Here is a 10,446-nt window from a genome sequence, read left to right as displayed (position 1 = left end):
TGCATTTCTCTAGAAGAAGAAAAATGCCAGCTGCCATTTTCTAAGTGCTCATATATGCCAGGCTTTATGTTGAGACTATTAATATACACTATGTCACGGAAATATCATAAAACCCTATGAGGAGTGATTATCATCATTTTTCTAATGAGGAAAGTACGTTTTGAAAGGTTAAAGAAATTGCTGAATAGCACAGATAATAAGTAGTAAAATCTCTCTGATTTCCAAGTACATGCACTTAACTACTAATTTTCCTACACACACTTTGTTACAGCCATACTGCACTCGAAATGCAATTTGTTTTTCCAAATACCTATAATGTTCACCATCTTATAGAATTGCCATGAAAATGAGGTGATGTTGGAAGGGCAAGTATTTTACTCCCATTTTACATAGATGAGAAGCTTCAGGATAAAAAAATTAAATATATTTTGGTATGATATCTATCTATCATATCTATCTATCTATCTATCCAACTTACTGAAAAGTAGCAGCTAGATAAACCCTGGTCTTTTGGCTCAAACTTTCATGTTTTCACTTTTTTATTTGTCTGTTCGCTGTTTTGACTTTGCGTCACATGTGTTCTCTTTGGTTAGAGAAGAGAACTTCCTCAGTCAAAATGCAGGTCCCTGAGGCAGCGTTCCAAATTTTGAGCCAGGAGACTTGGACTTCCATGCTCTTTGAACAAATTCAAAGGAGAGGAATAAACTCAACTACATGGAAATGAGAGGGGAAAAAAATAACTTTTAACATCCATGCTCCCTATCTGAACGTCTTCTATTCTGCTTTTCTCCAAATTATAATCCAATTTTTTGATTCACGATCCAAGTTTTCTCAAACACCTGCAATTCAAACATTACCAAAGGCCTAAATCATTGACACTTTTGTAGGTAAGAATGCCACAGATTTCTCTCCTTTCTCTTATCCCGGTAAGATAGGCCTCTTCATTATTCCAAGCATATGTTAAGCTCTTAAGATACACTAAAAATAAGGGGGCATTTAAAAGGAGTTATAAAAGGTAAAACCCTACCTAGGAGACATCTCTAAAGAGCAGCTTTTTCATTGGCCTCAGGAACCTCTAGTGGGACTTATCTTCTTTGTAGGAAACAGGCACAGCAGTGAAGGAGGTGACTTAGTTGCAAAAAGGTCTTTGAGTAGGTGAGGACACCAACCGCAGCATTCAATAAGTACCCAGGATTTTTTGATCCCCAGAACATACCTGGTTCCTCAAAGTTCCTGGCACAAAGTAGGAGCTTGACTGAGACAAACAGTAAAATTGATAACAGTGCTGACCAGGATACAGAGTAAACTTGAGCGAGTTCAATCCATTGTGAGATGGCTAGGCCCACAAGCTTCACGCTCACGCTCATCATCAAGGGGTGCTATTTACCCAGCAGGGTTTACTGAGCAGGGGACACTGAGCATGGACCCCAACCCATGATTTTCTTTAACCCTGGGAGGAATTTTTGGGAAACCTAATCCCGGAATTAGAAGAGAAATGGTAAGGGAAGATACTCCTGACTGGGGAAACACACTCATTTTTTACTAGAAGTGTTTACTAGAATAAGGATATTCAGTTGTGTGGAGGCAAATGGTTCAAGGTCTTTCACCACTTAATACTGGCTGAAAAAGGTCCTAGCTTCCCCTTCTCAGGAAGGAACAATGAGAGCAAGAAGCCTCAACAAAGTTTGGATATGTGGAAAGCCTATCCTGGATGGATATAAAGATAAGCAAACACACAGACACTACATAAAAGTTACACAAGTTGATGAAGTCCTGAGGAGGTCTTTAGTAGGGCTGGTAAATTATTGATATTGAAAAGAGGTTTCAGGGACACAGGAAATATCTATTAATTTTACTCCAAATGTAGCAAACTAGCCATTCTCCTTAGCTAACTGATGATGATGATGGTGGTGGTGGTGGTGACACCAGAAACAAAGTAAAATTCCCTTACTGTTAATCTTTTCTATTAATATTTTTCCTTCATTTCTAGATGTGGATATGAGAATTGCAATTACCTATGAATAACTGAGTCATATCAATACTATAAGCCATCACAGTGCGACGTTGTGATTTTACCCTGATTACACACAATTTGAGTTCAGTGGCTGAGCATAAAATGTGTACATTTATTGAATTTTCCTTCTTCATTTAAAATTGTTTAGACTTGCAGTAAAAGTAAATGAATAAAATATTTTTGGAAGTTGGCTTTCAACCTTGTTTATGAAATATTAGCTGTCACTTTGGGTGAATTTTTAATCTATAAATACATTTTATATTTAAAAGCCTGAAACAGAAAGTAAAATTTGGCATCATTTGACTAAAGAGAGTTTCACATTGGAATGGTTATATCTGAAGCACACTGAAGAAATCAAACAGAAACTTACACACTCTTTTTTTAAAAATTTTTTTAACATTTATTCATTTTTGAGAGATGGAGAGAGACAGAGTGCCAGCAGGGGAGGGGCAGAGAGAGGGGGAGACACAGAATCTGAAGCAGGCTCCAGACTCTGAGCTGTGAGCACAGAGCCTGACGCGGGGCTGTAACTCACGAACCCACGAGATCATGACGTGAGCCGAAGTTGGATGCCTAAGTGAATGAGCCAACCAGACGCCCCGAAACTTATACACTCTTAAGTCTTTAAAACAGATACAATTAATTTGGGGGGGAAAACACTGGAGGTACAAATTTCCAGTTATAAAATAAATGAGCCCTGGGAGTATAGTGCACAGCCCTTGTGACTATGGTTGATATTACTGCATTGTATAATTGAGAGTTGTCAGGAAGGTAGATTTTGAAAGTTTTCATTGCAATAAAAAAAACCATCTGTGATTATATGTTGTTGTAACAAATGTTAAGAAGACTTGTGTAGTGATCGTTTCTCAATGTATGCATTTATAGAATGATAATGTTATATACCTGAAACTAATACCATGTCTATGTCAATTATATTTCAATTTTCAATTTTTTTAAACTGTTAAGAATTTAGTAAGGGGCCCCTGGGTGGCTTGGTCAGTTGAGCATTCAACTTTGCTCAGGTCATGATCTCACAGGTTGTGAGTTCAAGTCCTACATCGGGCTCTGGGCTGATAGCTAAGGACCTGGAGCCTTGCTTCAGATTCTGTGTGTGCCTCTCTCTCTGCCCCTCCCCTGCTTGCACTCTCCCTCTCAAAAAGTAAATAAACATTAAAAAAAGAATTTAGTAAACTTTTGCTTTATATCTTAGAAATTTTAACATCTTAATAATGTCACTTTGCTGATGTCATAATCCAAAAGACATCAAGAGGTAGACACTTCTCTGTGAATCGATATTTTAGATAAGCATTCCCCTTTTCTATTATTTAAGAGGGCTCTAGACTAGCATGAATGCTGGAAGTTTATGAGTTGAATGTGGATGTGTGTAAACAGAATCATCCACTTTTAAAGAGGAATGGAATGTCCCTTACTGTCCTTGCTACAAATCAGTGCTGTTAAGAAGATGCCCTCTGGAGCAAAAAGGCATGAATTTGAACTGTGATTTTTCTTTTAATAGTTTTTTGATATTGAAGAATATACTTAACCTTCCTATGGCCATTTCTTCATATGTAAAACAGCAGGACTTACCTTCTTTGATTGTTCTGAGAACTACAGGAATGAATGATTATTGAACCTTAGATCAGTGAAAAGCATAGGTTAGATAAGTTAAACCACGTGAAACTGTCATTTTTATAATTAAAAAAAAAGGTTGCATGTCAGCAGTTCCATACATCCCAACTTAATATTACTATTATTATCTCTCTCACTAACTACCACTCATTATTTAAGATTCAGAGCAATAACCACTTCCTCCCAGAGCCTCCCCAACCCTTTACCCTCTGCTTTCTGACTAAATTCAGTTCCACATCTCATTTTGTTACCACAGTACAGGGAAGAGATCTCTATCAAACTTTAATCATGTGTGTTCTTTGTTTATTTCTCAGTCTTGAAATACCTTTTGTAAGATTATGCTTTTTAATCCTGTAGCTTTAGCACTTGCCATATATTTCACATGTTGACATATAAAAATTATATTAGAAGTGACAGTAGCAATAATTTTTCTTCTCACATTGCCATAAGTTTCACACTCACCCTGTGAGCCTGCCTAGAAGCAAGCCCCTAGCCCCACTTGCAGGCTGCTTTCTGTACACTGAGGGACTGCCTATCCAGCCATTTGGGATGCAAAGAGCAACACAGGCACCTTTACTAAATGGAGAGAAAGGGACAATAAAAAGGAGATTGATCCCACCCTTGGAACTGTCGGCACAACAATCCTCCAGAATGAATTTGCTGTCTTCAAAAAGTAATTTCCTGGATATAAAATTATGGCTACAGGAGTCATGGGAGATTTGATGCAAGCAGAGAGAACTCATGATTTCTCAAACAGATTTATTGTCATACAGTGAAAGACAAACACAGCAATCCTACAGACTTCTAATCTTGAATATAGGGTGCATTCCATTCTTAAAAGAAGAAAAAATCAAAGAAAGATAAAAAAGACACAAGAATACAGGAAAGAAAGAAAGGAAAGGTAGGAGAAGGAGGGATGAAAGGGAAGGAAGGAAGGAAGGAAGGAAGGAAGAGAGGGAGGGAGGAAAGAAGAGAGAAGAAATAAATATAAAATTAGCAACAGAGAAAGGATTTTTTAACATATATGCATGTATCTCACTATGAACATGAATACAGTATCATGAATATGAATACAGATTAGGTTCTGGAATAATTAAGAACTTGGTTTGCATCTTGTCTTGGTCATTTATTGTCTATGTGATTTTCAGCAAGTTACTTTCCTCTGTATATTTCAGTTTCATACACACACACACACACACACACACACATCCACCTAAAATAGAGATTATAATTATAGTATCTACTGCATAGTTTTGTAAAGAGTAAACAAATTCATGGGCATAAATTACTTAGTGTAACTCCCAGAATGTAGTCATAGTTCAATAAAAGTTCATTTCTATGTGAAAGAGGCAATAAAGGTTCAAAGTTATATATATTTTAAAATACAGCAATCTTGGATGAGAACATTTTCACAGACTATTATTCAAAGGAGATATCTAAATGGTGGCTTGGAAAATCCTAGCAATCATTATTTTATTATGTACAATTATAATTCTTATGTTAGAAAATGTGAACAAAGGGAATTTAAATTCATGTTTGGTAAATGACTCTTGGGATAGTGTGGAACTTCATATATAAGGTCATCAGCAGTAACTTAAACAAAGAAGATGTTAATTTCCCTCTTGCCTAACTATATAAGAGAACCAAAACTTACGCAGAAGATCTGCAATGCTGGAGACCCACGTTCCTTCAACTTTGTGTTCTGCCTTTCATAGGATGTTGTCTCTATCCATTTGTTAGTGAGGATAAACTACCTTATGTAACAGATTAAGTCCCAGAGGCTTAATGTAAATAAGGTTATTGTCTACTCACTCTGTAACATATCATCAGCAAAGGGTTCTGCTCCCAAAAGTCACTTAGGGACATGGGCCAATGGCCACTCTACCATTTTAGAGCACCATCAGATGGAATATGAGGCTTCCTGGTCACCCTGGAGAGGAAGAGAGTGAAGATTGTTACCAGAGTTTTTCTCTGACTAAGCCAGTTAGTGATATAGATAACTTCCATTCATATTTTATTGAACAGAAGTTGTCATTTGGTCTTATTGGACTATATGGGCTTAAGCTATGTTGGGAATGCATAGAATGTTTTGTGAGCATTACTGTCTCTGCTGCAGCCTACACTTTCTAAAAGGGCTTGCCACTGTAGTCTCTTTCAGCCAGAGGCAAGAAATAAAAATAGAAGTGGAGGGTGTTCTCCTTTTCTTCAAGAACAAGATCTAGAAGGTGTACATATACTTTCATTCACAAGTCATGAGCCAAACTCAGTTAGGTGGCTATACCTACCTGCAAGGAACACCATGCAATACAATCTTTATTCTGACAACCACATATCTTGCTAATATTTAAGGATTCTATTACTAAAAAGCAGTGAGAATGTATATTGAAATAAGAATTGCAGTCTTAGGATACCTGGGTGGCTCAGTAGGTTAAGCATCTGACTCTTGATTTTGACTCAGGTCATGATCTCACGGTTGGTGGGTTCAAGCCCTGCATCAGATTCTGCACTAGCAGTGCAGAGCCTGATTGGGATTCTCCCTCCTATCTGTCTGCCCACCTCTGAACTCTCTCTCTCTAAAATTAATAAATAAACTTTCAAAAGAGTAAAAAAAAAATTTCAGTCTCAGGTACAAAATTTGTGGACAAAATTATATATGTTCAGTTCATTTTTAGGAAATATCTGAAGGTCTGGATTCTGTTATAAATAAAAATTCAGAATTCAAAGCCATCTTAAGGTACTTCATATGTGTCACCAAAATAATTATTTTAAAATCAATAAGCAGTCTACTGATCTATTGAAATACCATCTTTTTTCCTATTCACAAGTAATTTCTTCTGAATTAACTCAGTAACATGCAGGCTTTTAATGACAAGGAATCTTTCGGATGTCAGTGAACTGAAGTTGAATACAGATTAAGGAAAAATGAAACAGATTTATGGTTCGTAGTTTATCTTTCTCTGCAGTTACACAAGGAAAAACCAGTCATCCATTAACACTGCTCAGCAGAGTGTTGATGGCTTCTTTTCTCTCTCAAGTAAGGCTCAATTCTTTAAAAGACACAAGTTTGACAGGACCAAGAGCTAATGTTCCAGTCCTATAATTATATCAAAATCAACTTAAGGGAGACAGTTGCTGGTTGTTTTCTTTTTTTGATATTTTTAAAAAAGACAAGACAACCATTACCAAAAATCTTTTGTCTAGTTGAAATTCATCCTTAGATAATCATTGTAAAGAAAAATCCTTTCATTGGTCGCCTAAGGATTACATAAAAGCTAATTGGTGGAAATTATATTACTATGCTTCCCCTTACAATCTGACAGAATATTTCAGACAGTGAATGCACCTGGCTATCACGGAGATCTGTTCTTTTCTGTTATCAATAACTTCCTTGCAGACTGATTTGCCATGAATTAGCCTCCTTCAGAATGCCACCTATCTTCAGAATATGCATAAATTAGAAACGTGTACGAGTTAACACAAAAGTTGTAATTCTAAGTCAAAGTACAGAAATGGAGAATTTTCACCCCATATGTGGGACTCAGTTTATGTGTCTCTCCAGGTTTGCTCAGCCATCACTTTCTGTTCTTTGCTTGTGATTCACCTCCAAGAATATTACCTGGAATTATCCTCATTATGATGGGTTTAATCTTGAGAGGAAGTCCCTCTGAGCTTCAATGCCACCTTGTGATGAGACTCATGTACTCTACCTGGCTGGGTGGCCAGACCCTCAAGCCACCCTCAAGCCGTGGTTCTTGGTTTGCCATGTTGTTCATTGACATAAATGGACGGCATTTCACCACACACACCTTTAGCTACACCAATTGCCTTCTACCATGAGTTCTTCTATTAGTCCCACAGGAAATTGGCTTTGAGCTCAGCTTCCCCAGAAGTTTCCCAGTAATACTGAATGGGAAAGCCTAGAATTCTGAGTATAAAAAACTCTATGGGGTGAACTTGGCCAGTAGGAGGTAGGAAACCAAGTAACTCTGCACCCAGTGGTTGTCTCAGATGTCCCTCACACTGAACAACTGGCTGTGCTTGTTTCTGGCTATATAGCCAGCTCAGAAATGCACCCCTTTGTATGGGGTGTTCCTCCATCCATAGTTCATTTTACCTCACTCCAGTTTTCCTGAGATTTCACTCACCCACAAAATGTTAGCATTTAAGGTTTCACTTCAGGCTTTGTTTTTTAAGAGAGCCTGAGCTGAGACATCCATAAGGTAAATATTCTTAATGGAATCAAGAACAATTGTACTTCTCTCTCTTCCATTTCCATACATCCCTACTTCTTTTTTTCCTATATTCTTTCCTTCTTTCATCTCTAATTTTTGTCTCTTATTTAAATTTTGTAACTAATGTTTAAGCTATTCTATGAATTTAGAAAGAGCCAAAACAATTTTATAAATTTTTGGAGGAAATACAAGTTATGCTGCTTTTTCCTTTAAATGGAGCTGATATTTTTTATTATTATTATTATTTTAGAGTGAGAGAGAGCACAAACAGGGGAGAGGGGCGGGGGGAGGGAGAGAGAGAGAGAGAGAGAGAGAGAGAGAGAGAGAGAGATAATCTTAAGCAGGTTCCACACTCAGAGCAGAACCCGAAGCAGGGCTCGATCCCATGACTCTGGGATCATGACCTGAGCCGAAATCAAGACATTGGATGCTTAACCGATGGGGCCACACAGGTGCCCCTAAATGGAGCTAATATCATAACCAACCTTCAGATAAATATATATTATTGCTCTCAATAGAGAAAGCAGCAGAATATCACTTAGGAGAGTTAATTGTCAAGCTTTGAGGTATTGCTCATAAGAAAACTTTGTTTATGTGATCTTGGCAGACATGAGAATTTATAGTGCAAATAGTTAACACATTAATCTGTATTGAGATTTTTTGTGTTTATTTTTGACCATAGGCCTTTAGCTATAAATGTATAAATGCATAAATGTAATTTTAGGGACTGAAAAGAACTTCTTATTCACCTAATCCTAACTTTAATTATTACATAAGGCAATTAAGTCTCAGAGATACTTAACATGACTTTGAGATCATGAGCTGAGCTGAAACCAAGAGTCAGATCCTTAACCAACTGAGCCACCCAACACCCACTTAATATGACTCTTGAAGACCCATGTCTCCCCTAGTTCAGAGTCAGCTAAGACCCAGGTCTTTCTTCTAAATCAAAGACCAAAGCTCTTAAGTCATTTGTACTTATTTTGCTGTATGCTTCCGCTTTAATGTTCTCTCCACTCGGAATTTTCGAAACTAGAACCAGAGGAAGGAAATTAAAAATTTAAACAATAAAATATCTAAGAAACTGAATGGTAGACTTTGAAAATCTTGATAAAGAGACAGCTTTTATTTATTTCTCCCTTTAGAGAAATGGCCCATAAACTCTGTTTTTCAACTGTGTGGATTCTAAATTATTTAAATGCATGTCTTTCCAGAAGGCATGGCTTAAACCATAGAAAACAAGGCTATTGGCAGTACTTGAGATTTTCTGACCTAGGTGGCTCTGGAATACTTGGGAAAGTGTTCTTTATAACTCCTACTTATACTCTGACAGATAGATGGTTTTTAGGAAATTTGCCATGTGTAGATGAGTCTCAGCAATTAGGGAAACAACAAATTTCTGCTTGCTTCAGTGTGTTCTCTAGCTATGATGAGCATGTACAACGGTAGCCATGTTTTTTATTGCTTACTTTTTTCTTTATGTCTTTTTCTTTTGTTTTCTATTTGAAAAGTAAAACATAGTAATGATATGAAAAATGACAATATGATTAAGAGAAAAGATTGAAATAACACTAGTATCTTGTAACTCAGAATTGGCCAATATTCAAATTTCGGAGTACATCTTTCCAGACATTTTTCAATCCACATATATTATTCATTTTTACAAATATGAGATCTTACTATACATACAATTTTATCCTGATTCTTTGACTTAAAATATATAATGTCCATATCTATAAATCTGAATATTCTTCCATAAATTTATGCTAAATGGTTCAAAAATATTCCATTATACAGACTACTTCAAAATAGAAAAGAAAAATTATATATAAATAATTTTTAAAATTAGGAACTAAGTACTAGACTTTGGAAATTCTTGTTAAGCTAGTAGATTTAATTTATTTCCATTGTCTAGAGATAAAAAGACAAATTTTTAATTGATTTTTTTTGATGTGCCAGTCAGATTATTTATATTTTTATAAGGCTTGTAATATATCATAATTTATTAAAAAAATAATAAAGGTAGCTAATATTGATTTCATGCTTACTGAGTGCCAGCCCCATATGACTGATGAAAGCTACATATTTTTATTATCACTTTACACAAAAAGAGCAGACTCTTGAGTAGAAGTAAATTGCTACCCACTACAAAGTTTCAGATGAATTTTTTACCTTAAAAATTTGTCTAAACTCCCGTTTAGTTATTCATGTTTGTATACATATCCCAACAGTCCACTTCTTTTTGAGTCATAGTTTGAGTAGTTTTTTACAAATGTATGTCACGCAAACACTACCGCATCAATACATAGAGCATTTCCATCATCCCCAAATGTTCCCCTGTCCCACTTTAAGGTGAATCCAGCTCCAGGCAACAACTGATAGGCTGTCTCTATAGTTTTGCATTTTCGGATGCCATATAAATAGAATTATACTGTATGTAGTGTTTGGTTTCTTTACTTGTGTTTCTTAGCATAATGCAATCGACATCATCCCTCTCGTTGCATTTGTCAGTACTTCATTCCTTTGTGTTACATAGTACTGCTCTGTATGGACATCCCATGCCTTACTTAT

The sequence above is a fragment of the Acinonyx jubatus genome, chromosome B1, assembly GCF_027475565.1.
Source record: "Acinonyx jubatus isolate Ajub_Pintada_27869175 chromosome B1, VMU_Ajub_asm_v1.0, whole genome shotgun sequence".
NCBI classification, from domain to species: Eukaryota; Metazoa; Chordata; class Mammalia; order Carnivora; family Felidae; genus Acinonyx; species Acinonyx jubatus.
The sequence above is the reverse complement of the archived record's forward strand: the minus strand, read 5'-3'. Positions refer to the sequence as shown.